Here is a 6,965-nt window from a genome sequence, read left to right on the forward strand (position 1 = left end):
AGCATGGTTCACAGCAGGTCATGGTCAGCCAAGATATGACTCATGCACATCACAGACAGCTGAAAGGTACAACTCCTTCCTTTCTTTCCTTTGCCTGCTATGGTGCTACTAAGATAAAAACATATTTCATCCCATGTTTCAATTCAAATCTGCAAAACCTCTGACTCACCTGAAAGAGAATGTCACAACCTGTCTTCCAGAAGAGCAGCTTATGATGGAAACAGTTGTGAAAGAGACTGTTAAAACAAGAAGGATAGTTGTCTTAATCTATCCTCTGGCATTGAAGAAAGGATACAGTGTTATCGAACACTATTCTGAAGAAAGGTTCAAAATCCCTTTTTAAAAAAACAGGTAATTCCTTTAAAATATGGACATACCTGATGTATTTATGTAGAAAACCTTCTTGGTTTCACTCTTGTTAAATGTCATAGGACTCTCTGTAATGGAATTCATTTCAAAAAAAGAAATTTCATTTAAATTTACTGAGTGCTGTGAATTAATACAAGATTTTTTCTGACCTACATTAGAAAGGGGCTAGCCTTAAAATGAAAGCAAATCCTATGGGACTTTTTCCATTCAGTTTAATTAGAACTACAATATTAGATATGAACTTCAACTCAAATCCACATAATTCCTGTAAACTCTCCAGCAATCACTATCTTGAACTTACTCTAATTTCTTCTTCTATAACACAAAAAAACAAAAATACTCCATGAACTGCATACACTCACAAGTAAATATAAATGCTCTGCTCTAAAACTTCCAACGAGTTTCTTCATTAAAAGCAGTTTAAAATGTGCAGTAATCCTAAAATCACCATCCTATCGAGTATTGGGAAAGATGAGAAACTTAAAAGCTCTAAAGAACAAGTTCTGCAAATCAGTTTAACAGCTCCGTTAATCCAGAGATTAACAGAATCCATAAATGAAGTTTGCTTTACATTTACAACTCAAGTGAGAAGAAGGATGACAGAAGCTCTACAAAGACAAGTAAAGCCCATGTATTTTAAATGTGTTATTATTAAATGTGTAAAACCATAGGCATTATAAAGCAGTACACTCGTGCATTTTCCCCAAACCCCCATCTTTGTACAATACTTGTCATTATCTTCCACTCAATGTCACAAATAGGAACCAATCAACTAAATATGTATTAGGTCATTATAAACTCTCCATCTGCCCAAGCAATCAGGTACAAGTTGTTCTTCAAATACTTAGATGGAATTCTCAAGACTCTCAGAGTCATCTATGCTCAAATGATATACTGATTATTTGATTGCCAATAATTCTGTCAAAACTACTCAGATCTCTAGTGGTACTGCATGGTTCCTCTTCTATTTCTTACATGCAATTTTATAATTTTGTGGTCGAATTTAAGTCTGCACTGGTATTTTTCCAAATAATGTATTGGTTTTCTGGAGGGTTCTCACCAGTATCCCTTCTGGTTAATTTTAATTTATATCCTTCCCAGCACCCAAGAGAAGACGCACTGCTATGGCAGCACTTGACACAACATCACACTAGAAAATTGCCTGCACATGTACAAATTGGAAGAGAGAGAAGGTAGGGGGCTTAGATTCCTTAATAAGTTTCATACCTGTCCATTGCAAGTCCCAATTGTATTCCCAAGCCTAATTTAGGATATGATTTTGAAAAGCACCAGGTTGAAAGTGTTGTGGAAGCTCATCCTCAAATTCCATTCCATACCAGTAGCACTGTTTTGCGAGATACTGGGGCTGATGCACATAGCACCATCCTGAGATCAGTTTTTGCTTTTATGGAAAATTTACCCAGAGCTCTAAATTACACCTCTCACCCTGTGATGATTCAGATGCATTTTTCTGCTAATATACACAATAAATTAATTATTATCCAGTTAGTGGCTTGAAACAATGAGAAGTAGGAAGTATAATAACAGTACTGAAAATTTGCTAAGCCAGAGTAGAAATGTTTTGCAAGTCAGTTACAAAGATATACAGAATGCATCTACAATAATGTGTTTCTTACTGTCCTTTATTTGTTTTTGCATTTTCAGCAAGTGGTTACCTTAATGGTCACAAGGTCCAGCATACTTTATTAGCACTTAATTGTTCCAGAAATATGAATTCTCTGCCCCAATACTGCTGCAGTTGAATAGATCCCACGCTGTGAAAGATTTTGATAAAGCAGTCGATATTTCAGTTGCCCCTCAGGTTTGCAATTTGTGCAACTTGCTTTTTGCACATGGTTTGTAAATTTGTTAGGATAAACTGTGAGCTTGCAATCACAGAATACATAAATGTACAATTAATTTACAGCACAGATCATATCAAGATTCTTCAAGTCCTTTAAGGACAAGGAGTATACACACATACACATTCATAAGATTCTGCTCTTGCTGAGTTTTTACCATTCCCTGCAAAGGCTCTCTCGGCTCCTGGCCTGCTTGCTTGCTCTTTATCTGGTAATTAGCAAGAATGTGATCGATTCACCATGAATGCAAACCAATTTGAAAGCCTCCTCCCGTTGCCATTCTCTTCGGTATGGGATTTAAATATTAATGGTCTCTGGGATACTGAAAGCCATGACAACCATTTCTGTAAATGCCAGTGAATAAAGGCAACTGCCTGCAACAAGGTTTATCAGTAACAATATACTCAGGTGACATCCTGAGAGTTTACTGTGACTTCATTTCTTCCCTAATCTCACTCTGCTTATCAGGAAGTCAGCCACACAATCTGCACGACTCCAGTTCAGCTGTTCCAAAAGCCTCCACTAGGTACGGTCAGTCACACAGCAAGGCAGAAGCTTACATCATTTTGTAAGGTGTTTATATAAGGATTTCCACAGAATACATTATTTGAAATGGAATAAGGTAGTAACATAAGATTTGGTGAGGTTGATGTTTTTTTTAAGTGTCATAACAGAATTATATACATTTATTCTATAAGTTTAGCAAATATTTTTGTTTTTCCACATAGCTTTGAACAGTTTAATTATTAGTACTTCCTGGAACTCCTACAGCACTGCTATCTGCTTGACTTTTACCTTTAGTTTTCTGATTTCTACTGTAAGACCACAATTTGGTATTACACCATAAATGGAATAAGTCCAAAAATCATTACTAGCAGTTATTACTAGGTATAGCACACATCTCTAGGTAAAGTTCAGAGGTATTCTTTTTCTTTTAGAAGATACTCGATGCCCAGTAACTCAAACACTGCATCTTCTCAGAGATGTCAATGTTTCGCATGTATGTGACTTTGCACAGAAAGACAGCATAGAAAGTTTGTATACAGTATTGAAGTTTTAGTCACCCACAAGCGACATCCGTAAACCTCCCTTGCTTCTGGAGAGAAGATTCTGACAATCCACAAGGAAAGATGGGAAACTAATAGCAAGGGATTCTTTGCTAATGAAGCAACGTCAGCAAGATGAGCTGCAAGGTAATAAAGTTAAGCCATGGCTTAGCAAAAAAGTGTCAGCTTTGCTGGACCTCAGCAGAAGGTATACTTTCAAAACAGAGATTATCCACAGCTTGGACTATAGTCTGACATTTTCAATAATCCTTAAGCTAAAATATATAAAAAGTAATATTGTAGTGAATGGAAGAAGTAATTACACAAATTATTCTGTTAAATATATCCTTAAAATGATGAATGCTGAATTCCTGTATAATATGATTAATGCTTGCTTGCAATACAATAGTAGACATTATCCACCACATTAGATGTTGTGGATAATAATTGCAATATGGATAATAATTGCGATGTAGACAAGGGTGCATGTTGTAAGGCTGTTCTGCTTCAATAAGGTAAAAGAAACACACAACAAAGGAGAAACAGCACACCTGTTTCTTGCAGTCTTTATCAAGAATCAGACTTATCAACATCAAAAGAAGGAAGAAGTAAATAACCCCTGAAGGACTACCAAATAGACTGTCATGATACTAGAAGGATGCTAGATTTCATCGAAGACCATCAAATAAGGCTATCTCTGTTGGACAATGTATGGGAACTGCTGAGTCACGGCCTGAACCTGATTGATCACCTGAGGTGAGCAATGAGTCAGCCACCGGAGCACAGGTGAAGGCAATTCAGCTGTGCTGCCAGTGAGACCCCTCCTAGACCCATTTAAGAACTAGCTACTAGTGGGGAAGGATCTCTTCTGGAGATCTGCTCCGTTGGAGTTTTGTAAGTGAGCCCAGGATAGGGGCAAGCTTTCTATCTATTCTCTTTTTGTTACTGTTATCTGCTTTGCCAAACTCTCTTGTTTATTTTGTAATTATAGCATCTTAATGTTTATTGATTATACAGACAATCATTGGGAGTGGATAGGATAATGATTTGAGGAATGTAATGAGTGTGCAATCTATGTGAAAATATAATGTGTTCACAAATGATCTGGTGGAGCATTCACAGAGAAGAATCCTAGTGCTATCCCTGTACAGCCATTAAGAAAATCTGCTTAACAGTAGCAAAACTTTTTGCTATTAAGTCTCTTTGCACTGATTTCTTTGATCCAGTAAAAACTCATCAAGTAATTACTGATATATTTCCACGTTCTATAACTAAGCCCTCCCAAAATACACTTCTCCAGAGACAAGGTGAAGTCACCATCTGTATAACCAAGATGTTATAATCACAATATAATTGTGTATAATCAATAGATATCAAGATGTTATAATTGCAATATAATCAAGAGAGTAAGGCAAAGCAGACAACGATCACAAAAAGAGAATAAGTGGAAGAGCTTACCCTTCGGCTGAGCTCACCAGAAGATACCAAAAGAGGAGATCTCCAGAAGAGATCCTTCCCCTCTGGTAGCCAGCTCTTAAATAGGTCCAGGAGGGGTGGAGCCTGGCTCCACCCCTTCCGGCAGCACAGGTGAATTGCCTTCACCTGTGCTCCTCTGGCTGAGGCTCACCTCAGGTGATTAATCAGAGGTTCAGGCCGTGACTCAGCAGTTCCCATACACCATCCCTGTAGATAATCAAGGAAAGGGTAGATGTAGTACTCAGAGATGATACTGTGGGCAATGCTGTGGACAGTATTGGTGGTAGGGTGGACTAGAGAATGTTAGAGGTCTTTTCCAAACCGAATGATTCTCTGATTCCCATTTTCATCACATTAGAATGGGCTAGAATCAAAATTAAGTTTTTGAAGATATTCTTTACAAACCCTTGTCCTTTTGAATATCTACACATAAATAGAGTGAATAATTAAAGATTGTTCCTATTTCACTGATGTTATTCTACTACATTATGTATAAAATATTTTGAATGAAGCTGAGTTAGTGGTTTAACAGCTAGTGTTCTGAATTGACCAAAAGCAGGCAATGTATAGAAGCGCTCTTGTCTTTGGTTTATAAACAGGTACAAATCTAAGGTTATTACCAGAAGAGACTTTTGAGATACAGCCCAACATAAGTAGCCAAAATCCTAAATCACTAAACCATGCTCATTCCATGCAACTGTGCCTTCTCCCTTGCCCCACAGTCAGTAATATAATTAAGATCCTTATCTGACAACATCAAGAACAGATCCTTGTCTTTTTCTTTAATCATGTTAAAACACCAAGGACTTCAATGGAATTACCAACAGGGTACTGAGTTCAGAGTGAAGTTATGTCTTAATGTTTATGAGTAAGAAAAATGTCAACTTGCAGGCCATGAGTACTGATGTAATAAATGAACAATCAGTGCATCTCTGGCCTGTTTTGAACAAAAATCTTACCGTAGAGGAACGTATCAGGGCCACGGTGACTTACAGGAATGCCTGCAGAGACTACAAGTGCTTTCCCAGTAGTCCGCTTGGCACTGAGCTGATCCAGGCCCTTCCCATAGGGGCTACATTTCCCTCTTGTGTTAAATCTTTCTATGGTGAAAGCAAGTATTGCTGGTTCACAGATCAAAAGTTTTATTATAAAGTCATTTATTATGAAGTCATCACTACTTTTACAGTCATTTCTCTTTTTCTTCATGAAAGATTCGAAAAGTACAAAAGTCAGTAAGTATTGTTATTAGTCAATCTATGGTAAGTCGCTAAGCATTCTAAAGTTAGTTTCCAACAATTGTTTGTTCAGTCAGTCTCTCTAGAATTACATGTGATAGCAACAATATTCTTCCAACATCTTTCCTCTACTATCAGTAAATTCCCACCTTCAAAGGTGGGAGCTTACACTACTAACACAACTGCTGATCACAGCTTAGACCTCCTTAGTCTCAACAGGTGTTCTTTTGTAGTCAAAGAGCCATTCACAGGCAAACTAACAATGGGTAAAAACTAATTGCCATCCTGGAAGTGAACATCATCAGCCTTTGAGTCATTTGGCCAGGGTTCTTAAAGCTATTACCTTTGCATCTGTCCTATAGTGTATACACAAAACAATGGAGGTTTAGAAAATACCTTGATTTATTTTTATTCCTTTTAACAGACTCAGCTTTTATCCATATATATATGTACATGTATATGAAACTTCCATAAATCTAACAATACAGTCCTTGCAATTCCCATTCTTATGTGAGGCTGTAATATCAGCCCACAATATCAACACATAATAGTAAATCAAGCGTGAGGTTATAAATTTGGGAAATACAGGAATTTTTTGAGTTAATAGCGCCACCTGCTGGAGTTAAAGAATAGAAAAGAGCCTACTTTCATTAAACTGTATCTTAACTTTCAGCGATACCATTCTTGCACAATGCTGATGGAAATCTGCAAGTAATGTTTGTCAGGACGGTATCTCTGATAAAAGCAGAATTTCTTCGCGATTGCAATGGCGGCCGTACCGCAAGCAGGAGCGCGCCTATGGACACATCATGACAGCCTTCAGACCCTGTTTGCTCCCCCTTGCCTCCCCCCTCCCCTGTTTCCCCACTGGCTGGGTACTCCAGGTTCACAATCTTATCAGAAGGTTTGCATTTGCTATTTATTTGTAAATTTATTTGTTATCTGGTGTCAGTCAGTAATCATCCTGTTGTTTCCAA

This window comes from Lagopus leucura, unplaced genomic scaffold (assembly GCF_019238085.1).
Source record: "Lagopus leucura isolate 7727_CA_CO unplaced genomic scaffold, USGS_WTPT01 Super-Scaffold_100035, whole genome shotgun sequence".
Classification (NCBI taxonomy): Eukaryota; Metazoa; Chordata; class Aves; order Galliformes; family Phasianidae; genus Lagopus; species Lagopus leucura.